This window comes from Meriones unguiculatus, chromosome 2 (genome assembly GCF_030254825.1).
Source record: "Meriones unguiculatus strain TT.TT164.6M chromosome 2, Bangor_MerUng_6.1, whole genome shotgun sequence".
Taxonomy (NCBI): Eukaryota; Metazoa; Chordata; class Mammalia; order Rodentia; family Muridae; genus Meriones; species Meriones unguiculatus.
In genome coordinates this window covers 105,679,169-105,704,592 of record NC_083350.1, presented here as the reverse complement: position 1 = coordinate 105,704,592, position 25,424 = coordinate 105,679,169, and the positions used below count along the sequence as shown (strand labels likewise).

General features: G+C 38.2%; 1 long non-coding RNA gene across 5 annotated transcripts in view; it reads left to right on the top strand.

Moving 5' to 3' along the window:
• Nucleotides 1-25,424, top strand: part of LOC132652433 (uncharacterized) — a 149,104-nt gene that overhangs the window by 105,612 nt on the left and 18,068 nt on the right. For 3 of the 5 annotated variants that reach the window (XR_009590001.1, XR_009589995.1, XR_009589998.1), the window contains 2 exons: nucleotides 6,710-6,760; nucleotides 10,211-10,431. This is a non-coding gene — a long non-coding RNA (uncharacterized LOC132652433). Of the gene's footprint in view, nucleotides 1-6,709; nucleotides 6,761-10,210; nucleotides 10,432-16,475; nucleotides 16,618-16,712; nucleotides 17,351-25,424 lie in introns of those variants that run through there. The other 2 variants (XR_009589996.1, XR_009590002.1) reach the window with 2 other exon arrangements.

The window sequence follows — 25,424 nt, the reverse complement described above, 5'->3', positions numbered from 1 at the left end:
TACCAAAAGCAATCTACAGATTCAATGCAATTCCCATCAAATTACCAACACAATTCTTTACAGACCTGGAAAGAAAAATTCTCACCTTCATATGGAACAACAAGAAACCCAGAATTGCTAAAACAATTCTCTACAGTAAGAGATCTTCAGGAGGTATCTCCATCCCTGATCTCAAGCTATGCTAAAGAGCAACAATACTAAAAACTGCATGGTACTGGCATAGAAACATACTGGTGGATCAATGGAATCGAATAGAAGACACTGACATACATCCACACACTTATGGACACCCGATTTTTGACAAAGATGCCAAAACCATTCAATGGAAAAAAGACAGCATCTTCAACAAATGGTGCTCGTCTAACTGGATGTCTACATGTAGAAAAATGCAAATAGACCCATACTTATCACCCTGCGCAAAACTAAAAGTCCAAGTGGATCAAAGACCTCAACATAAAACTAGACACACTAAACCACTTAGAAGAACAAGTGGGGAATACCCTTGAACTCATTGGCACAAGAAACATTCTTCTTCATCTCTTCCTATGATTTCTCCTATTTTTTCAGTACTCATTTTTAATTTTTTTTTCATTTAAAACATTTTTATTTTCATGCAATATATTTTGGTCATGTTCTTTTCCCTCCCCAACTCTTTCCAGATCTTCCAAACCTCTCTACCTACCCAACATCTTTTTACTTTCTTTTGTTTTTTTATTTTTAAATATTAGTTACAGTTTATTAACTTTGTATCCCAGCTGTAGCTGCTCCCTGATTCCCTCCCAATCCCACCCTCACTCCCTTATCTCCTCCCTGTCCCTTTCCAAGTCCACAGACAGGGTAGGTCTCCTCCCCATCCATCTGACCCTAGCTTATCAGTTTTCTTCAAGACTGGCTGCAATGTCCGCTTATGTTGCCTGGCAAGACTGTTCCTCCCTTGGGGGACTAAGGTCAAAGATCCAGCCATTGAGTCCATGTCAGAAATAGTCCCTTTTCCCCTTACTAGGGAAACTCACTTGGATACTGAGCTACCATGGGCTACATCCAAGCAGGGGTTCTAGGTTATATCCACAGATATATGGTCCTTAGTTGGAGAAACATTCTTATAAAAGACCATGTGCCCTGATATGTTTGGTCTTTGTGGAGCTTTTGTCCTCTCCATGTCATACTAACTCTCCATTCTTTCATGTGGGTCAGTGAGTGGAGCTCCTGCTTATCATGCAGGAAGCCCTAGCACCACTTAAAACTGGATGTGGTGTGTTAGCCTTGATTGCATGAACCCCTGTCTCAAAATTAAAAAAACAAAAACAAAAACAAAAAAACTAATGATGAATACGCATCCCATTTTTTAATTGCATTGCTTGATTTATTGCTTTTTAACTTCTTTAGTTCTTTATATATTCTGGATATCAGCCCTCTGTCAGATATGGGGTTGGTGAAGATCCTTTCCCAGTCAGTAGGCTGTCGCTTTGTTCTGGCAACAGTGTCCTTTGCTTTACAGAAACTTTTCACTTTCATGAGGTCCCATTTATTGATTGTTGCTCTTAGAACCTGTGCTGCTGGTCCTCCTATTTTTTATTCCCTCCTTTTTTTTTTCTTTTATTTAAAACAAGACCTGTTTATATCATCTTAGCATCCCTATTTGTTTGTAATTGTCCTGTTGAACACATCCACTGTCTTATCTTATGGAAATATCCTTCTGATTTTATATTTCGTGAACTTCTTACTTGAACACTGTGTCTACAGCCCTCCCACTCATTCACCCTTAATTCACTCATTCAACCAATTTTTTAATCCTTCCCTGCCAAATTCATAATCTTTATTTCTTAATCTTTTTAAAATTATCATTGTTACATGTGGCTCTTATACTTTGCCCCATCCACTCTAGTGAATGATGTGTGTATGCACCTGTAGCCTGTGTGTGTGTGTGTAGTGTGTGTGTGTGTGTGTGTGGGTGTGTGTGTCTAAAATGATTCCACCTAGTGTGTTGCTTATATGTACATGTGTCTATCCTGGGATGACCTCTTGGGAGTGCACAATATGTGTGGAAGCTTATCCTGAGGAGACTGACTCGCTCTCTCTCAGCAGCCACTGACTACTTGTAGCTCTTCATTTAAAATAGACCCATGTGGAATTTCCCCTTGCCCACACTGGCAAGCCCACTCATGTTGACATCATACTTGCCTTATTTAGACCTCCATAGAGTTGATATTTCATGGAAATATTTTTCCTGCCATGGCTATAGGAAATTATCCAACAGCAGACACCCTGGACCTAGAGCTCTTACTCGCTTGACATCCTCTCTACTGAAAATGTTTGAAGGATTTATTGCAGTTGTATCAATTGAATGAGGCACCGCATAGTCATTTCGCCTCTGTATTTTGACCAGCTGTGATTCTCTGTAGTACTCTCCATCTGTTATGTAAAGAGTCAGCATTGATGAGGTTTGAGACCTGCACTATCTGTGGATTTAAGGATAATTATTTAGAATATACTTAGATATATTATTTTTATTACAGAGTCTATGACCTTTCTATTCATGGGTCATGGGCTAAATTTCCAGTACTAACCATACACAAAAAATTCTTCCTATTAAGTGATCATTCAGTCTAATTATTCAGCCAATGGTTAACCCCAAGATAAAAGTGCCACTGTGGCTCCATATTGGATATATTTCTGGTCTAGTCATTGGTTCATCCTCTCTATGGCAGGGGAGGACTACCATTGCTCCTCTCCCTTGACAACTTGCATTGCACTTTGAGATACAATGAGAGCCAGCCCTCAGGTAGGAGGCTTCCAGTTGAGTTTCAACTCCATTTCCATAAGTCCTTTGTCTGAAGTACTTGGTATCTTCAGTAATAGGGTCTTAACTTCTAGGAGGCAACCAAGGCCATCATCAATAACTAATACATATGTAAACTATGTGTACACACAAACACTCTCTCTCTCTCCTGAATTCCTCTGACAACTTGAGGGGAGGATTTCCATGCCTGGGAGTTGGGTCTTGTGAGATATGGCATGGTTTGGAGGGGGGTTGGGGGTGCATCATCATCACAATGTGGCATAACTCCATTTAAAACAGAAACATGCCTTTCTGAATGAGGACTGATTATCTTACCAAGGGTCCTCCTTCTGGCTTAGCTTCTTTAGGTGTACAGATTTTAGTATGTTTAGCCTATTTTATATGGCTGATATCCACTTATAAGTGAGTATATACCATGTATGTCTTTCTGTTTCTGGGATGCCTCACTCAGGATCATATTTTGTAGTTCCCACCATTTGCCTGCACTAATACTCCCACCAAGAACCACGAGTGGAGTTAACCTAGAACCCTGCACAGATGTAGCCCATGGCAGCTCAGTCTCCAAGTGGGTTTCCTAGTGTTGGGAACAGGGACTGTCTCTGACATGAACTCAGTGGTTGGCTCTCTGATCACCTCCCCCTGATGGGAGATCAGCCTTACCAGTCCACAGAGGAAGATAATGCAGCCAGTCCTAATGAGACCTGATAAGCTAGGGTCAGATGGAAGGGGAGGAAGACCTCCCCTATCAGTGGACTTGGGGAGGGGCATGAGAGGAGATAAGGGAGGGAGGATGTGAGTGGGAGGGCACAAGGGAGGGGGCTACAGCTGGGATACAAAGTGATTAAACTGTAATTAATAAAAATAAAATAAATCATAAACATGTGTGTGTAAAATATTCTTAATGTTATTTGTATCTTCTTCCTCTGTATTACTCTTTCTCCCCTCCACATTTCAGGCACCCCCATCAATTTCCCAGATTATCCCCTTTATATCCTCTACCATCTTTTTCTCCACAGTTTCTTCTCCTCCTCTCCTCTCACCATCCCTCTCTATTTTGCTTCCCTCTGGGGTGCTTCATCTGTATACTCAAATTTAGAAATTTAGAACTAGAATCCACAAGTAAAAAATAACATGTGCTGTTTGCTTTTCTGAGTCTGGGCTACCCCAGTGTAATGCCTTACCAAATGCTATGCTTGCAGACATGAGCCTAACATGACTGTCCTCTAGGAGGCTCCTCCTAGCAGCAGATAGAGATAGATGCTGGGACTTGCAGCCAAGCATGGGGTGTAGCTCTAGAGGTCTTATATTGGAGTAAAGATGGAAGGACCTGGAAAGTACAGGAACCCCACAAGAATACCAACAGAGACAACTAACTCAGACCCATGGGAGCTTACAGAGACAACAACTAAGGAACTAAGGATGGTCTGGACCTAGGCACCCTGCAAATATGCTGCCATTGGAGGGGGCGGGGTGTGTGCTTGGTCTTCATGTGGGTCTCCTGGAGAGTAGACTGGGAGTTATGTTTCTAACATAGACTCTATTACTTGCTTTTAGATTACTTCCTGCTGGCAGGGCTGTCTTGCCTAGTCTCAGTGGATGAGGCTGTCCTGATGTGTCTTGATATGTTGGGAAGGGTTGATACAAGGGGAGGGGGTTCCTACTTTTTCTGGAAGGAAATGGGGAGGAGCAGGGTAAAAGAAGGAGAAGGATTGGAGGAGAGGAGGGATGGGGAATCATTGGGGTGTAAAGTAAATAAGCATAAATAAATAAAAATAAATATATTTTCAAATATTTGAAAACTTGGTTTCATTACTCTATTCTACAGTATAACCGATGAATTTGAAACATCAACATTTGTCTGTATATAATTTCAATATGAAGCTATCACTTAGAATCAGTAGCTCTTGGGGGGGTGAGCTGTAGATCAGGCTGCTAAATATTTCTAGCCAATTCTGTTGTTGAAACACCCATTTGTCATCTATGTTAGGAGGCAAGTCTATGCTAATACTTTTATTTATTTAGTAGCATCTACATTCAATAACTAATTCCAGATGTCAAGATTGTTATCATATTTACTTATTTTTTTATTTTTTTCTTATCAGTTACATTTTATTAACTCTGTATCCCAGCTGTATCCTGCTCCTTCATTCCCTCCCACTCCCACCCTCCCTCTTCTCTCCACCCTGCCCATTTCCAAATCCACTGATAGGGGGTGACCTCCTCCCCATTCATCTGATCCTGTTTTATCAGCTATCTTCAGGACTGGCTGCAAAGTCTTCCTCTGTGGCCTCACAGGACTGCTCCTCCCTTGGGGGTGGGGAGGTCAAAGAGCCAGCCATTGAGTTCCTGTTAGAAATAGTCCTTGTTCCCCTAACTATGGGAAACCAATTGGTTTTACATTGAGAACACGATATATCTTTTTTATATTTTCTACTTAAAATAAGAATATGTCAGAAACTAAAATTGGAAGCAAGAGTATACAGAAACCTCATACTAAACACACACAAACACACATACACACACACTCCTTTTGGAGTCCAAGAAGCTCTGCCTGATAGCTTCATAGTCTAATTAATCTGGTAATGAACCTTCTTTTGGAGAATGAGAACATCTACTGCTTTGACATAAGGAAATTATCGAGAATGGAATTTCTATGCCTACCTGGCTCTGCTCAGTTTCTGGTAAATAAGCATACCGCAACGGGCCTGGCTACCTTACCAGATGATGCGTTTCGATCTCCACAAGCAGTATGATTATCACATTGCTTCTTCACATGAGACCTGTTCCTTTCTGTCAATGCTTGCCTGAAAATATTTTTCATTGCAATGTTTCACACTCACTCTCTTACTACTTCTACCACAAGCACCAACCCTAGACCATATCTATGTTGCTAATTACGGTTAACTACTCTTCTACTCTTTTTGTCAACTATAACTTTATCCTTATTTTATCTGTTGACCTAAATCTATCAAAATCATCATTTGCAAAATATAATTTAAGTGTCTTTTTTTCTGCCAATGTCCCCATTGCCTATAAGATTAAATTCAAGCTCGTTATCAACTATTAATGCTCATATCACTATTCTTTCTAAGAATTCTCATAATGTAGTAGAAATATTAACATTTGAGTTGAGAAATAATATATCAGAAAGTTTTTTTTTCTTTTTCGGTCTAAGGGTGGGAGAAGAAGGTAATAGCAAAACACTTCAGTGGACAGAGTAAATATAGATAACTTAAGGAACTTAAGGAAGTCTTCTGATATTTACTCCATCATTTGGGAGGTGTTAGAGTCCCCAACCTTGATTATATTCTTGATCAGATTCATTTAGATTGGATTGGAGCTTTGTAGAATTATAAAATTCAGCATAAACATTTTTCTCAGTGGATGATACATATGATTTCCATCCCAGTAATGATAAGCCCTTAATTCTAAGATCCATAGAGTCATGCTGCCAGTCATTAGCATAAAATGGTGCAATGTGATTTATTGCTCTCCTCTATTTCTAACCTCTCTATTATTTCTAACCTCTGCAGCAGTGGAACAATGGTAATTGCTTAAGTAAACATTCTTTGTACAAATCTGAATACAAACAATGGTTATCTGGCTTTCTGAAACCAGACTTTGATCTGAATCTAGAGCTTTATTTCCATCTTCTGAACCTAAATCACACCTCTGATGAGATGAATAATCTACATTGCACCTGTAATTGCCTTTGTTCTGAAACATTTCTCTCAGGCAGAGTTAATGGACTCTTCTGCATCTTCAGTGTCCCGTTGTGATATGCTCAGCATGCCTGGAATGCCAATGACGACCTTGTAGTTTAATTACCTGCTTGCATGTCATTCTCCAGGGCTAGACTTTTAGTGTCCGAAGTACAGCAACGTATCCTTTACATATCCTTGTTTTCAGCACAGAAGATAGTGCTGCCATACCGGTCAGGAGGTGTGCAGTTCTTGCTTAGTAAGTATATATATAATATTTATATAATTTATATAAAAATACTATATATAGTATTATTTATTATATTTTTAAATGACCTTTTCACCACCTATGGTATGTTTACTCTATTCTATGATTCACCTAAAGACATCTGTACCTATAGATGAATTTTGCAGTAAAGTTCTTTCTGAAGCATTTGATATTCATAACCTCACTAGGAAGCAGACAGAGCTGATATCATTTGTCTCTATTTAGAGATGAGGGCATTGGCATTTAGAAAAAACAAAACAAAACAACAAATGACATAGTACAATAACTTAACCCAGATATCCTGGCCGCAAAATAAGAGCAAAAGCAGTGGAATCTAGCTTGTACCTATCTATGACATATGGACAAGAGAAAGAAATACAAAGTAACATGAGGTGAATAACTGTAGATAATGATCAACTTATAAATATGAGGGAACTTTCTGAAGTATATCTTTAGAATTGCTTGAGGATCTGTTGAAGATGCACAGGTGGTAGCAGCCACAAGCATGAAGGCATGGAGACCAGCACGGTCTTATGGTCACCATTCTGTTCAGCTTAGTCCATAAGCCTGTCCAAGCCCAAAAGAATTTTCCCCAATCTGAACTGGTCCTTCCCAGGCTTTTGTTTATCCTCTCAGTAATAATTCTTATCCTCTTAGAATAATCCTTATCAGGAACAAAGCCGTTGGTCTGTACTGAGGTTTCTAAGTCATCACCCGTTCATATGTTTATTCTCATTTTACTGGGTCGAGAAAGGCACTAGGCCATATATCTTACTAAGGCTCCCAGGCTTGATAATAATTATCATAAAGTTTATGTCCATCTGCAAACCCAGTGTCTGTCCACTTGGATTGGTTGAGGAGCCTTCACCATACTGAACTACATCGCAAATTTGAGTACAGAACACAGGAAGAGCAACAAGTTTGCTGATATGGTATGTTTTCTTTTTCTGCAGTTTTGCTCTTTAATGAGCAGCTGCCCCAGGATTCCAATCCCGCTGTCTCCTCCTGCCTGTCATGCTAAATTTTACCCATTCCTCAAGTCTCTATCTTCATTTACAACATGAGTTTTGAGCCCAGCTCTCTTCTCTCTGGCTTTTCAGGCCACTCTTCCATGTTTCTCTGCATGTTTCTTCTTTTATTTTTGATCAGTTCTTCAGGTCTTTTCACACCCAAATCCTCTGCACTTGCTCTAAGTGACACTGTTCTTGATAATGAAAAATTTAAAAAAAAGTGTACAATTTCAGATGTAGCTCTATAAGGATCTTGGCCGGCACATTCCACATCTTATTCTTTTGCCCACATCCAGTGATACTGGGGCCATGTGCTTCCCAAAAGCATGTCCTTCTCCTAAGCCACAGAACAGCCTAGGTACTCAGGGTCCGGCTCTGTGATCTAACAGTAACTTAGGCAGGTGGGTTCACCTGTCTTGGAGCTTGCTACCATGAGCCATTACCAGAGAGCTTGGGCAGTTTCTTGCTCAGAATGTCCCTGTGCAACTCTGAATCAGAATTCAAGAAACATTCTATGCATTAAACTTTTGCCAGAAAGGATGGAAATCATCCTCAGAGACCCTATAGATTAACTTGATATTTAAACAGCTGAGGCTCTGTAGCTGCAAATAAGGTAGCTTGACCTAATTAGTTTATGTAAAAATTCCCAGGCTGTTGTACTATTTTTTATTTAATTTTTGGCAAACCATCAATCAAAAAGACTCAATGTCTCTGCCAGAAACATCTGGCCCCCTTTGTTTTCTCAGAAGACCTTGTCATAGTGTTTAAGAAGAGTGAGCTTTCTTATAAAAATCTGCCCTTTCCTGTCTACCATTTCTAAAAGTCTCTGTTTCACATCACATATCAGACAGTATCCTGGGAGAGTTAGCCCTTAGCTATACTACAAAGATGTCTCTGCTGCTATCTTAAAGGCCTATAATTTTTATCAATGACAAAGATTAATTGAGATACATTGATATATTGAAATACAAAGATAATTAAAGTTATCTGTAATTCTTATCTTCATAATATAAATCTAATTAAAAGAGATCTCAACTTTTGTGTTTTAGTATGCTTCTCGTATATACATGAAATAAACAAAAACTGTTTTTTTTTTAAAGTTTTGGGTATTTACTTACAAACGGTAAACTTCTATTTATATAAAGAATGTCAGTTTGATAACTAAGTATAACAGTGATAGAATAAATGCACTGCATAGTTTTAGCTAGACAAAAGTAAGAAGATTATGAGTTCAAATCCAGCCTGAGCTGGTGAGTTAAGAATCTAGTTTAAGATGAATAATGGTAAACTGTCTCAAAATAGATGGAACTGAACTTCAACCAGAGAGCAATTGTCTACCACAACCTGATCCTTTACACTGGAAAACTGTGTACTAATGTGTGTGTGTGTGTGTGTATGTGCATTTACAAATATATATATATGTGTGTGTGTGTGTGTGTGCATTTACAAATATATAAAGGTTTCTTCTCTGCCCCTCATTTGCTATTTCTCCTTACCAGCTGTCTCTCTTTGGGTACCACTAATACGTTCTCTGCCTGTAGAGTTTTGTCTTTATTAGTATTTAACTATGTCATATATATGTTATATGTATATATATATATATATGTTTTATATAGATAGATAGATAGATAGATAGATAGATATAGATATAGATATAGATATGCCTTCTCTGATATGTTGGGTAGTTTTATGTCAACTTGACACAAGCTAGAGTACTTTAGGAAGAAGAAATCTCAATTGGCAAATCTCAATACTTTCAAAAGATTCACCTATAGGAATAACAGTGGGACATTTTCTCCATTGTTGCTTCATGTGGGAGGGTCCAGCTCACTCTGGGCTGAAGGTCCTGGATTATTTGAGAGATCAAGCAGAATAAGCCATAAGTAGCAAGCTAATAAGCAGCATGTCCCATAGTCCCTGTGTTAGTTTCTGGCTCTATGTTCCTGCCTGACTCCCTTGAATGGGAAACTATAAGCTGTACAGTGAAATAAGCCCTTCAGACCCACCCAAGTTCTTTGGTCATTTTTTTTTTAAATCACAGCAAAGGAAACCCTATAGTAGAAGTTGGCACCAAGAGTGTGCTAATGCTGTGACAGGCGTGACCATGTATTTTGGGGAAGATCCTGGTGACACTGAAATTTTGGCTGGAAAAACATTGTATACTAAGAAATCAGTGGGCTTCTTTGTGTGAACTTGGAATATAAAACTTTGAGAACAATATTGATGGTAGAGGATGGACTTGCGACATTTCAAGGAATTTTTGAGAGTCTTAACACCCTATTGGGACTATTCATTATTTTAAATTAAGCTAAGTGAAGCCTTAGCTTTTCTGGAATCATTGATATGGGGTAGCTGGAGGTGAGAGAATTAACTATTATTAGGAAGAGACCAGCATCACTGAGGTTAAATATTCTGGGACATGTTTCCTCAGAATCAACGCACAGAAGCTATTGCCAGAGACAGCAAAGGCTCCTGGAAGCCACCCTTTGTAGTATGGAAGAGTCTCCCCCGATGATACTGGATGTGATTTCCTGAAGGGGTCTTGAAGAGCAACTGATGCTGGATACCATGAGCGGCCAGGAGAGGCTGTGGCTGAAGCTGGATCTTCAATTATAGTAGAAGCTCCAGAATTGAAGGGGTCGTGGACAAAAGGTGAGACTTGGTACCATATGGAAGGGCCAAAGTCCGAGAGCCCAGATGGGGGTATTGGTGAAGGTACAATCAAATTGCACTTGATATTCCAGCATGTTAGAGATGCCAGTATCAGCAGATGATAGCCAAGGACAGCGTCAGGCATGGATTAGAACCAGCCTACATCTAGGCGACAAGTTATGTGAACTACTAAGAGCAGAGCTGGAAAAGTGACCCAAGCTCTTTGGAATTCAGAAGATTACATGCAAACCCCAGATGTCTAACACAGAGTTTTACACTGTTGTGCTTTAATTTGCTTGACTTTTTTATGACCACGAAATGATTCTTCTCTCTTAGAATTATAAAATACTTAATAAAATTGTTTCTATTTTATAGTAACCTTTAGTCAAGAAAACATTGGACAATTTATAAGAATTTGAACTTTTAGAGAGACTTTAGATATTTTATAGAAACTGAACTTTTAAGTATCTGGAAATTTAAAGACTATAAGGCTTTTAAAACCAGGTGAGGGGAATGCAGAGAGAGAATACTGGAAGAGACAACTGGTACTGGGGACATTTCCGGTATAAGATAGAAACCTAGGGCAGATGGAATCTCCCAGAAATCTATGAGGGTGACCCTAGCTAAGACTCCTAGCAATCGGAGAGGAGTAGATGGTGTGTGTGTTGGAGGAGGTGGTGGGAGAGAGACTGAAGGAGAGGAAGAAGGGGAAACTGAATTGAGTTGTAAATAAATAAATAAGTTGCAATGTTTTATGCTGTAATAGTAGTAATAATAATTAATAATAATAACAACATACCACATACCATCTTGGGGACAAATGATAAAAAAAACGTTTCAGTTGAATAATGATATGTTTTTCTGACAAATTGTCAAGGGAACAACTGTTAGCTTTATGCTATCTTAACAGAAGCTAGAGTCATTTAAGCAAAGGAAACCACAATTGAGAAAATGGCTCCACCAGATGGGCCCTGTGGCCAAGCATGTGGGAACATGTTCTTGACTGAGACTCATTTGGGAGGGCCCATTGGGAGGGCCCAGGTCACTGTGGGTATTCTACCCTGGGAAGGTGGCCCTGTGTTATACAAAAAGCAGGTGTTAGCTTGGCTCATGTCTACAAGCCAAGTAGAGTATCATTAATAGTGACAGGGTTTGGCTCTATCCTGTGGGGTGAACCTCAGGTTAGGAAAGTCATTGGTCATTTCCTCAAACCTGCTACCTCTTTATCCCTGTCCTGAGAAGCTCCATACAGCAGCAGATCAAAACAGATGCTGAGACCCACAGCCAAACATTAAATGGAAACCCGGGAATCTTGTAGAAGAGTTGGGGGAAGAATAGAGGGACCCAAAGGGGACAAGAGCACCACAAGAAGACCAACTGATCAAGAAACTTAGGCCCACAGAGGTTCACGGAGACTTAACCACCAACCTAAGTGCATGCATGGACTTAACCTACCCCCCCCCTTTACAGTTATGGACAGCTCAATCTTCCTGTGGGTTTCTTAGCAACTGGAGTGGAGGCTGTCACTGACACGGATGTAGCAGTCTGCTGTTGGATCAATGTCTGCTATCTGGGCAGCTGTGTCTGGCCTTAGCGGAAGAGGATGTGCTTAGTCTTGATGCAACATGAAGTGGTGGGGTGGGATGGCACATGGCTCCCATATCTCAGAAGGGGGATGGAGGAAGACAGTGGGAGGAGAGGAGGGAGGGAGCTGTGACTGGCATTTAAAGTGAATATATAGAAAAATTAAGGGAAATAAAAAGAAAGCAAGTTGACAGGAGATGGTGGTACAAGCCTTTAATCCCAGCACATGGAAGATAGAAGTAGGTGGATCTCTGTGAGTCTGAGGCCAACTTGGTATACAGAGTGAGTTCCAGGACAGCCAGGACTACACAAGGAAACCCAACTTGGAAAAAACAAACAAACAAAAAACAAAAAAAAATCCAAACCAATCAATAACAGCAAAAACAAAAACAAGGGGGAGGGGATAAAGAAACCAAGAAAGAAAGAAGGAAGGAAAAAAAAGCAAGGAAGGAAGGAAAGGAGAGAAGGAAGGAACGAAGGAAGGAAGGGAAAAAGGAAAAAAGAAAGAAAGAAAGAAAGAAAGAAAGAAAGAAAGAAAGAAAGAAAGAAAGAAAAGAGAAAGAGAGAGAGAGAGAGATGAGGAAACCACAAGGACCAAGCAGGAAACAGAAAGACTCCTCCATGGTCTCTGCTTCAGCTCCTGTCTACAGGTTCCTGTCTAGTTGTGTTTCTTCCCTGACTGCCTTCTATGATGGACTGTCATGTGGAAGGATAAGCAATACAAAGTCTTTCCTCCCCAAGTTCATGGTGTTTTCATCACAGCAATAGAAATCCTTAGGCAGGAAGGATAAATGCATTTTAACTTTTCTGCATCATCTCTAGCAATACTTGTGTCAATTGCTGTTGTTATTGTTTTTACTTTTATAATTTAGTGAGTTAGTTGTGGAACTTCATTGTGGCTTAATTTTGCTTTTTTAAAATTTACTCTTAAATTTAATTTATATAGTTGTTTATCACAATTTATTCACCTTGTATCCCTGCTGCAGCCCCCTTCCTCATCTCCTCCCAGTTCCACCCACCCTCCCTCTTCTCCTCCTCTGTCCTTTCCCTAGTCCCCTGATAGGGGAGGACCTCTTCTCCTTCTATCTGGCAGTAGTTTATCAGGTCTCATCAGGGCTGGTTTTTAGTACTCTTACATATCTGTTATATAAGTAAAACAAATATCAGGAAAGCATGGCATTGTACTTCTATAATCCCGGTGTCATATGGGAGGTGAAGGCAGGAGGACTGAGAGTCACGGGATGTTTGAGTTTGTTCTGGACTACCTGAAGCAACATCCCATCAAGACAGAGGGAGGTGAGGCAGAAACATGTTTGCTCATACTTACTAGCTTCTTTAAAATGTTGATATAAAATATATCCATGAATTTATTCACATCCTTCTCTTTGTCATAACATAAACACACTTAAATTCTCTCTCATCCATTTCGCCTTGAAAATTTTGTGTTTTTCATAACTTAAACTAGTAAAAAAAAAACTTTTTTACTAGACAAAACGAAGTTATTTTGGTTTTCTGTTTTGTCTTTTTATTTTGTAGCTAGATCACTTTTGCCAGGTTCTTAAATTATTTCTAATCATTATTTATTCTGAAGAAATATATATATATATATATATATATATACATATATATGTGTGTGTGTGTATTTATAAAATGAAGTGTTATTTTTAAAAGTAGATTGCTGATGTATTATAACTCTTTTTTTCCCCAAATGTTTCAAAGAGATTTTTAACTATGAAGAAGACAGGTTTAAAGCCTGTGTTGAACAAATGGATTGAAAAAGTTGGGGAAATGAGCTGTATGAAAGGAAGAGAAAAATTAAGAGTTTGATTTTTGACATGTTGAATTTGAGATACCAGGGAGACATTCAAAGTAGATGTAAATTAGGCTGTTGGAAGTACCAGTTTGGAACTCAGAGGACAGAAGTGGGCTGCTGGTATAAATTTGGTAGTCATTAGCATAGAGATGGTAATTAAAGTTCTGGGAAAGGATGAGGTAATGTAGGAGGAAAAGGTAAAAGGCAAAAGTAACCAGGGCTGTTTCCTAGGACTCGAATATTTAGAGTGGGTTGAGTGGTGATTCTCTGAGAGGCGGAGAGCTGGCAATTCTCTCATGTACTGGATGTGAAAAGCATGGCCGAGGCCACACGGATTCCTTAAGTTACTTGATTCTGAGAAGAGGAAACCACACGGGGGCTTCTTAAGTAAGAGTTCAAGCAGAGTGAAGTCTAATAGCATATTTTATAGCTTTTGTCACTTTGAGCATGAAAGCAGCCTGATGCTGAACCACCGTGAACGGTGACGACCAATAAGGATATGTGTCACTATCAAGATACAGATGTCAGAGACAGCCTCTGCTCCCTTCACTAGGGAATGCACTTGGAGACCGAGCTGCCATGGGCTACATCTGAGCAAGAGGTCTAGGTTATCTCTATATATGGTACTTAGTTGGAGTATCAGTCTTTGCAAAACCCCTAGGCCCAGAATTTTGGGTTCTGTTGGTCCCTTATAGAGTTCCTGTCTCCTCCAGGTCTTTCTATCTCTCTGTTCTTTCATGAGATTCCCTGCACTCTGCCCAAAGTTTGGTTATGAGTCTTGGCATCTGCTTTAATACTCTGCTGGTTAGAGTCTTTCAGAGGCCTGCTGTGGTGGGCTCCTGTCCTGTTCCCTGTTTTTTCCCTCTTCTGATGTCTATCCCATTTGCTTTCTGGAAAAGGACTGAGCAACTTACTAGGGTCCTCCTTGTTTAGCTTCTTTAGGACTATAGATTTTAGTATGTTTATCTTATATTATATGACTACTATCCACATATAAGTGAGTATATACCCAAACTCTGTGGCTGGCTCTTTGATCCCCTCTTGGGGGGAGTGCAGCTGTACCAGGCCACAGATGAAGACAATGCAGCCAGTCCTGATGAGACCTTATAGGTTGGGGTCAGATGGAAAAGGAGGAGAACCTTCCCTATCAGTGAACTGAGAGAGGGGTATTGGAGGAGAAAAGGGAGGGAGGGTGGTACTGGGAGGGGATGAGAGAGGGGGCTACAGCTTGGATATAAAGTGAATAAACTGTAATAAAACAATAAATAATTTTTTTAAAAAAGTACAGATAGCTATATCAGCACTAGGTGTTCTGTGTTTTAGAAACAAAACCCATGCACCAAACAGTGGCACTAAAGACCTAGACTCCTTATTACTTACAAATACACACCAATATTTGCATGTGCATGTTCATGTACGCTCTATACTTTCTGTAGTTAACCAAACTCTTAGTGAAAGCAAGCACATTAACCTGCTGTTTTCAAAGGACCAAATAAAGCAAGGATAGGTTTTTGAAGCAAAAACAAAAATTTATGAAAAATCTTCATAAAATGAGCTGGAGATTTAATATCTAGAGATGCTTCTTTTTTTTTTTTTTTTTACCTATGTCTCAAGCTAATTTTATGTTAGGTATGGAGAAAAGATAAGGCTTGGCTCAGGAAATGATTACTGATTGGTTACTTGACCATCTAGAATGGAGTCTATGTCTATGGCACCTGGTGCTTGAGGATCTGTTCTCCATGGAGTCTTTGAGTTCTGTGACTGTCTTAGATCCTTTGTGTTCTTCAGTTTGAAAGGAGGTTAAAAAGCGCAGCAACATTTGAGGTAAGTTAACCTTGTATTAGGCAAACATCACAGAAATGACTTGCCATGCTTACTTGTAAAACTGTGCAGAAAAAAAATGTGACCCAATGGCTCAAGTGACAAAGAAAACACATACCATATAAAGATGAAATGACAAGTTTTTTCATCTTCTTTCATCATGCACCAGAAATCTGAAGGCCCACATGAATTTTAAGTACCTGAAAAGTATCCTAGGCACATACTTCATTATAACCCACACCTCAAGGGTGTTATTTCTCTCAAAAATGATAGGAAGCTAATATACTGCTTGTCTCCCTATCCGTAATATAATATTTGTCTGTCTGTCACTATCTGTCTATCATCTTTCTATCCATTTATCATACATTCTTATATATACATATATTGTCTATTCTTATCTATGTGACTATCCATATACTTTTCTATGATCCATCTATCAATCTATTATCTCTCTGTTTATAATTATCAATATATCCATTATCTATCTACTTATTTATGTCTCTCTCTCTTACACACACATTAATGGACTTCTGTCTATTATCTATCTGTCATTCAATTCTGTCATCTATCTTTCTATCTATCTATCTATCCATCTATCTATCTATCTATCTATCTATCTATCTATCTATCTATCTATATATCTAATCATACATACTTGGGATTAAATTCAGAGTTTTGCAAATGAACAGCAAGCACATTATCACTGAACTATACCTATAGTTCCAAATTAATGATTTTTGGAGGCGAATAACTGAAAGTGTGTTATGCTAGAGCATTTACTTAAGGATTTTTTTGGTTATACTATTATGTAACCTCCTATTTGCAGATATCCACTACAAATACTTAAAAATTAACACCAAAAATTAATGCAAAATGACAGCAAACAGTTAAAGGGTTGGGAGAGCTCCTGAAGCTGGGCAGAGTCTACAAAAGGGAAGAAATGTGGGGGAAAGGAAAGAGCATAAAAGGTAAAATTTACATTTTTCTTCTAATTTTATTCTATCCAAAAAAATCACTGTTTTCCAAAATTAGATAAACTTTACCAAGCCTACGTTTTTTCCAGATGATTAATGAAGTAAGTTCAGGATAACAACGTCTGTTTGGAAGTGAGAGAATGCAGGAACCTTGAGAAGATGGACCTGGATTCTGTTTGTAAATTCTTTCCAGTGTTTTGATGAACCCTGAATCAAATGTACACAAGGCTAACTGAAAACAGCCCAGTTCATGAGCAGTCTGGAAAGAAGGAAAGACTGAGCTAAGATTGAAGCTACCCCAGGATCCTGAGTTAGCAAGTGGAATCTGATTAGATGGATTTTCTGCTTTAAGGAGACAAACTGACAAAAATTCAAGATCTATTGGAGAAGTATAATAGGATACAAAATAGCCACTTTATGACAGCCAAATTTCCAATATATAATGTAGAATTATTGATGAATGAACAACCAATAAAGTAAAAATACATCCCGAAGACATATGACCACCCAGGGTGATAACCTCAGGTTGATCCAGATATTAAATGATTGGATGAGGATTTCAAATCATTATTGATGACTAACTAACACACTTCCTGCTCCAAAAGAAGTAAGAAATACTTTATTCTGAGGTGAATATGTGGTACCATGGCTAGGAAACTGAAACTTAATTAAGTTGAATGACATATTGTACAGTAAAAGCAGTCATATAGACTTTTATAAGCAGAGTATTATGCATGCATTTCATTTTTTAAGGTCTGACCTAGCTTTTTTAGACAATATTCCTGATTATAAGGACTGACTCTACATGGTATTGAGTTTTAGAGAGAATCATAACTTTGAAATATCAGGTGTTATACTCAGCATTCTATTTGGGCCTCCAAACCATGGAAAGTCTTATGACAAGTCAAATATGGAATTATCACTAAATAACTTGGGCTGTTCTTCAAGAACATCAACAATTCGTGTGTGTGTGTGTGTGTGTGTGTGTGTGGTAAAGCGTTAAGAGCTTCCTGAACATACAGAACTGTAGCAGGTTGCTCAACTCCCTCAAATTCTGCAGTCTGATAAATTAATAATTATTTTTCCATATCTACAGTTGAATATCATCCAAAAATAAAAAAAAAATTGCCACACAACTGGTATACATTCAAATTGATTCAGATTTAGCCTCATGGAGATGGGAGAGCAAAAATAATTGTTTATTGTCTGTTAACAGTAACCAACCTGTCAGGAATCTAAAGCTATATTCCAACAGTAAATGTGGACTGTTGTTGTTATGAATATCTCTATAGGAGGCTCATTAGTCTCATGATTTGGAAGGAAATAGAACTTGTCTGGGTTATTGGTGCATAGATTCTAGCTCACTACCTGACCCTAATTAGTTGCTGGGTATTTATTGTTTAATGATATACAAACATGGATGTACACTCATAATGCATAGACAGATCCCAACTGCTGTTGATTAGTATTTCCTGATTAAAACAGTAGAAACCAAAAGTGCATTTCTTTTAAAACCTTCTTAAAACTTAAGACTTACCTTACGACTTCATGGAAATCAATACCTTCATCAAACTAGTGCAATTACTTTTTGTGCCCAACCTCACATTTAATTCTGTAAATAGATAGCTCTCTTTTCATTAAAAGTATTCCTTCTCTACTGATCCAAACATTTAAAACACAAAATGTGCTCTAAGTTTCTATTTGATTTAAAAACAGCTTCGACTTTCACTTCTAAACATAACACTGAGTAACAGAGATCAATGGCCAGAGGGAATGTTTGAAGCCAATTAGTATCTACAGTGATTAGCTAGGATCTCTCCTACTGCCTTACTCAGAAAGAATCTGGTGTGATGCTCTATCTGGTAATAAATAATGCTTACCTTAATGCTAGCAGAAATTCTTTTCCAGAATTAGTATGCTACCAATTGGCAATTGGATTTTTATATAATTTCTGTCTGAACTCATAAAGAAATTATAATTGCCTGTCAATGCACTGCTGAGAACTCAAATAACAATTTTTCTACTTATAGCTTACATGTTTTATTAATACTTATGCTTGAAAGTGACATATCCCTTGATGCATAGATTCTACTTAGCATGCATATTACTTTAGGCATGCTTTCCCCTAATAACTAAAATATCAGAAAAGTGACTTTTGAAATTTATTGCCACATTAGCAGTAACCTTTTATACTGGAAAATAAGGAAGCATAGACTATTTTACCTAAAGCTAGCATGATTTAAAGTATGAAACCTCCTTTTTTTTTTTTTTTTTTTTTTTTTTTTTTGGTAAATTCTGACAAGTGAATTAAGTAGAGCAAAATAACTTTAATGAGAAGAAAAACTGCTCATGCAGCATTAAAAGAAATGCCACTGTGGTGTCTTCTAGGTTCTTCAATATCTACAGTGTCAGTGGGGTTAAGCCTGGGAGAATTCATGCAAGGTGCATATTTACAGGGCACATTATAATGATTCTAAAATATAAAGCTGCATCTTTTAAAAATATTATGTTTTAAAAAACAAAGTAATTAATGTTTCAAATAGTAAACACCTTACCGAAATGCTCCCTCTTTCCCCTTTTTTTCCTCCTTCGTCTCCCAAATGCTGGAATTAAAGGAGTGCACTATCATATCTAGCTTATTCCTTCCTAAGCATAAAAGTGGTTAATTTTCTATGCTTGAGTGATGAGGAGACATTAATTCTAGCTACCATAATCCCTTTATTTTTAAATAAAATGTAGGATAAAATTTCATCATTATTCAGCCTGTTCTCAATATAAGCCTGTTGTCTTTAATGTGATATTTTAAAATAATTACTCTCTTTTCTGTCATGACACATATACTTTTGCTCTGAACAAATGAGAGTTTAAAATGAGAGTTTTAAAATTCAATTATTTATAATTCCTCTTACAATTTTTATAATCTAGCAACCTTGATCACTTATAATAGTAAATTTCTAGACATCGCTCAAACAACACGAGCCCCCATCCTAGTTTTTGCAACGTTTCAAATTAATTTTGATTTAATATGCTCAATGCATGATCACTGATCTTTATTATTTACTACATTAAACTTTATTAAATATATCCAATATATGTCTGTGGTTGTCTTCATATAGATATATACATTACTAGCATAAAATATTGTAAGTCATTTCTGAATCCCTAAGAAAGCCCATCATTAAATATGTGTTATACACTCAGCATAGTTATGAACAAGATGAAAAAGATCAGTATTTTTATGGGATTTGACGGGTGTTCAGAGTTGTGATTTAAATCAGTTTTTAAGGCTTTATTTATTTTTACCTTATGGATATGATGGTTTTTTTTTCTAGAACATATAGAAGTGTACTGTACAAACACCTGGTACCCACGGTGACCAAAAGAGGAGCCTAAATATCCAAGAAGTTACAGACCATTGTGAGCCACCATGTAGGTGCTGGGGACTGCTCTGTATCCTCTGGAAGGTCATCGAGTGCACTGAACTGTTGAGCTATCTTTCTAGATTTCAGGAAGAATTCCAGGTGCTGAGAATACAGTTGCTTAAAAAATGATGCTGTTATCTTTTTAAGTATGGAGACTGAGTTCTGGTGACAGTTAGTTGCACAGAAACAGGTGATTAGAAATGATTAGGACACATCTATCTCAAAGTTCACAGGCCTGTTCCCTAGGAAATAGACTGTGTATTGTGTGTGTATGCGTGTGTTTGTGCACGTACATGTATTTGAGAGAGAAAGAGGCTCATTCCACAGAGTCAAGCCACTTAGTTCAGTGTGGGTGTACCTATTTAGTCAGCCATTCTTGCACCTGGATCTGCATCTATAATAAACAAACAGTAAAGGTGAAATCGTTTATTATTTCAAATTTAATACTACAGTTGCAGTGAAGAAGATGGCACATAGTCCCAAACTCATTTGAAAGGATAAGAAGATAAGGACAGAGCTGTAGAACCCTAAGGATATCACATGCACTATTGTATTATAATACACTGTTATATTAACATTCTTTTCTGAAATTATTATTATTATTATTATTATTATTATTATTAATTACAGTTCATTCAATTTGTAACCCAGTTCTAGCCCTTTCCCTCATCTCCTCCCAGTCCTATCCTCTTTTCCTCTCCCCTCACCATGCCCTTTCCATAGTCTACTGATAGGGGAGGCCTTCCTCCTGACTATCTTACCCTAGCCCATCAGGTCTCATCAAGGCTGTCTAGAGCCTCTTTCTTCATGGCCTAGTAAGGCCACCCCACCAGGGGAAAGTAATCAAAGAGCAAGCAATGGAGTCGATGCCAGAGACTGGCCTTGCTCCCCTTAGTAGGGTATCTGTATGGAGACTGAGCTGCCCATTGTCTACATCTGAGCAGGAGGTCTAGGTCCTCTCCATGCATGGGCCTTGGTTGATTCATCAGTCTCTGCAAGCCCCCTGGGGCCCAGATTTAACATTCTTAATTTAAATCTTTTCATGTCAGTTTTAAGTAATAATAGTTAACACTTAGAATGGTATGTGATGGTTTGAAAAGCACAAATAAATAAATTCCCTCTTTATAACTACTCTACAAATTCTGGAAATCTCTGTTGTGGAATACTATACTAATTCTCATCTTGGATTTTGTTGTTGTTGTTGTTTTGGTGTTTACCATTGTCAGTTAATTGTATTCATAGTTTGATTAATATAAATTTATGCAGTATTTATGAAGTTGGTACAAGGAAAATATTAATTGTATTCTCTTCACTCACACTTACCAGCCATTTCATATGTAACTACATTTCCATCTGTCATCTATTATTAATCTACCCTGATCCATCTAGATAAAGACAAAGGAGGGAAAAATTCTCATTAAAAAGAAGAAATTCAGTCTGGAGAGATGACTCAGCAGTTAAAAGCACTGGCTATTCTTCCAGAGGTCCTGAGTTCAATTTTCAGCAACCATATGGTAGCTTTCAACCATCTGTAACAGAATCTGATTCCCTCTTCTACTGTGCCTGAAAACAGTGTTCATATACATAAAATAAATAAACCTTAAAAAGAGAAGAAATGCAATTGGCTTTACTCACATACAATGTGATTCATAAGAGCAAGTCAAACTGTAAAACACAAAAAGAATAAAACAAAACAAAACAAAAACGAAGCTACAATCATTTAAAAAGGAGAATTAATAACATTGAAGGTAAACAGGCAACGTAAAAAGACAGATCCTTACATCAACAAACTGGATAGCATTATCAGAAATACAAAAGAATTTGTAGGACCTTCTTTGAAATAATATATGTATATTTCTTTGTTTCTCTGCCATTTGATATTCCCCTGTTGAGAATTCTCTGTTTAGCTCTGTACCCCATTTTAAAATTGAATTACTGGGATTGTTGTTGTTTAACTTCTTGAGTTCTTTATACATTCTTGATATTAGCCCTCTGTCAGATGTAGGGTTGGTGAAGATCTTTTCCCAGTTTATAGGCTGCCATTTTGTTCTGTTGACGATGTTCTTTGCTTTACAGAAGCTTTTCAGTTTCATGAGGTTCCATTTATTGATTGCTGCTCTTAGAGTCTGTGTTGTTGTTGTTCTGTTCAGGAAGTTGTCTCCTGTGCCAATGAGTTCAAGGCTCTTTTTCTCACTTTTATTTCTAACAGATTTAGTATGTCTGTTTTCATGCTGAGGTCTTTGATCCACTTGTACTTGACTTTTGTTCAGGGTGAAAAATATGGATATAATTGCATTTTTCTACATGTACACATCCAGTTATACCGGCACCATTTGTTGAAGATGCTACCATTTTTTCATTGTATAGTTTTTGTCAAAATTTAAGTATCTGTAACTGTGTATGTTTATTTCCAGATCTTTGATTCAATTCCATTGTTCCATCAGTTTCTATGCCATTATCATTGTATTTTTATTACTGTTGATTTATAGGACAGCTTACATCCAGGAATTGCAAATTAAAACTACTCTGAGATTCCACCTTACATGCATCAAAATGGCTAAGATCAAAAACTCAAGTGACAACACATGCTGGCAAGGTTGTGGAGAAAGGGGAACCCTCCTCCATTGCTGGTGAGAATGTAAACTTGTACAACCACTTTGGAAATCAATATGGTGCTTTCTCAGAAATTAGGAATAGTACTACCTCAGGATCAAGCTATTCAACTCCTAGACATATATCCAAAAGATGCTCAACTGTACAAGGACATTTGCTCAACTATGTTCATAGTAGCTTTATTTGTAATAGCTAGAATCTGGAAACAACCTAGATGTCCCTCAGCTTAAAAATGGATACCGAAATTGTGGTACATTTACACAATGCAATGCTACTCAGCAATTAAAACAAGGAAAACATTAAATTTCTGGCAAATGGTGGGAACTAGAAAATATCATCCCGAGTGAGGTAACCTAGAAGCAAAAAGACAAGCATGGCATATACTCACTTACAAATGAATGTATAATATAGGATATACATATAATAATATAAACATATAAACATAGAATCTAAAATCCTAAAGAAGCTAATGAGGAGAACCATAGGTAAGATGCTTAATCCTCATTCAGAATGGCAATCAGGATAGACATTGGAGGTGGGTGAAGACAGAAAACAGGACAGGAGACTACCACAGAGGGCTTCAGAAAGACTTTACCAGGGTATCAAAGCAGAGGCTGTGACTCATAGCCAAACTTTGGGCAGGGTCCATGGAATTTTATGGAAGAAGGAAGAGATAGAAAGACCTGACTGCACAGGAGTCCACAAGGAGACCAACAGAGACAAAAAATATGGGCCCATGGGGCTTGCAGACACTGATGTATCAAACAAAGACCATGCATGGAGAGGACCTAGACACCCTGCTCAGATGTAGCCCATGGGCAGCTCAGCCTCTATGGGGTTCTTTAGTAAGGGGAGCAATGGCATTCTCTGGCATGAACCTAATTTCCTGGTCTTTCATCACCTCCCCCTGGGGAAGTGGTCTTACTAGGACACAGAGAAAGAGGATCCAGACAGTTCTAATGAGACCTGATAGACCAGGGTTAGGTAGTAGGAGTGGAGGATCTTCCCTATCAGTAGACTAGGATAAGGGTATAGAGGGGGAAGTTGAAGGACAGATGGGACCAGGAAGCAATGAGGAAGGGATAGAGAGTGGATACAGCTGGGAGAGGTCTGATGCTCTTTGGGTGGATGACACCTAAATGAACATCAGTAAAAAGTCCCAATTTATTTCTAATATCAGAGATCAGACCTCTACTCTTGCCTGATGCGTCCAAAACAAAAAGGGGGAACTGTAGAGAGCTGTGTAATGCCGCACCTGAAAGATGGAGCTGGTTTTCTGCCTTCCACCTTCACAGAGTGGTGAGTGCTCTTTGTCACAAACAACTCCACATTTGGCTAAGGCTGAGGATCTGGCTTGCTTCCATGTATGTGGACCTATCTGCATTGCCCACGTGGCATGCTGAAGTTGGCTACCCAGAGGCTATTTAAAGTGGGCTGGCTTTACCCAGGGACAGATAATTGTTCAAGGTTCCTGAATAAATTGCATTGAAAAAAAAAAGAAATAATAATAATAACAATTTTAAAAATAAAATCCATTTAAAGTAATAACGTGTGGAATTAACATTTGCCAAATGTACAAAATCTTATGCAAACTTTAAAATGCTTATGATATAAAGTTTTTAAAACCATAACAGTACAGGGAAACATAGCTTAATCATGAATTACAATAATGAAATTTGTGAATATTTTGCTAAATATATTATCACTACTTCTTGTTGAATTCCAGTAAGACTCTTTAAAGTCAATACAAGATGTTACTAGAGTAAGACATTACTTTAAAATGCTATTCACATATGAAGGAACCTTCATAAGCACTAAAGAAGCCAAATCAGACATCACAGCATCTGGTTAAGCATAAGAGATGAAGAAGAATTAGAGAAAACCGAAAAGGATTTAAATAGATTTACCTAGATTTGTTGCATCCCCAATGACAAGCTGCACTGGTATGAACTTCAGGTAGAATCCCATGTCTTGCCAAGAATGGAGAATACCATTACCTACCAGAGCTCCATGGTCCTTGACTGCAGGGTAGTGACTATAAAGGGAGCCTCTGCATTAGCAACAATCTAAAAAGTCAGGACCTGTTTTCACCACTGCTTCCCTAGTCAGAGCATAGGGAAAAGCTTTGTTCATTGGAAGATAGGACAGGGAAGTCAATGTAGACCTTTGTACTGGGATTCATGGAAAAGCCTACAGCAGTGAAAATTAACATTTCTCACATCTCTGCAAAACCACTGCCCAGACCAAAGCTGATGGAAGTGGGCTCTGAATCCAACCTGTTGGAGTCATGAGGCCCCAGTTCACTGGACTTGTATTCTGACCAACAGTACTTCTGGTGAAGAGCAGCCACAACTACAGATTATAACATCATAGGTGTGGTGCATACCTCTGTGATTATTATTCTTGGTAGGCTCTAATGATCCACTGTGAACTTGTGTTATAATTTTGGCAATTAAAAGGCTTCCCAGATCATCTTTCTCACAACTCCAACATCCATAAAGGAGAGACCTACAAGCTGCTTGACTGGTGCAAGTCATCAGTAAGGATTGTAGAGCCAGGCTTATCACAGAAGATCTAATATCAGAAGAATCTTGCAGCACTGACCACAGATAGGTGAGAGTAGATAAGGGTAGACCCATCCAAACCTGAGGTAGAGTTCCAGAGCAACAGGGCATTCCTTTAAAAGCATACCCTCCTTCAGTCTTGAACAGCACACCAATTGCCAGTTTGCAGCAAACCTGGGTTGGAAGCACCCTCTAGTGCTGA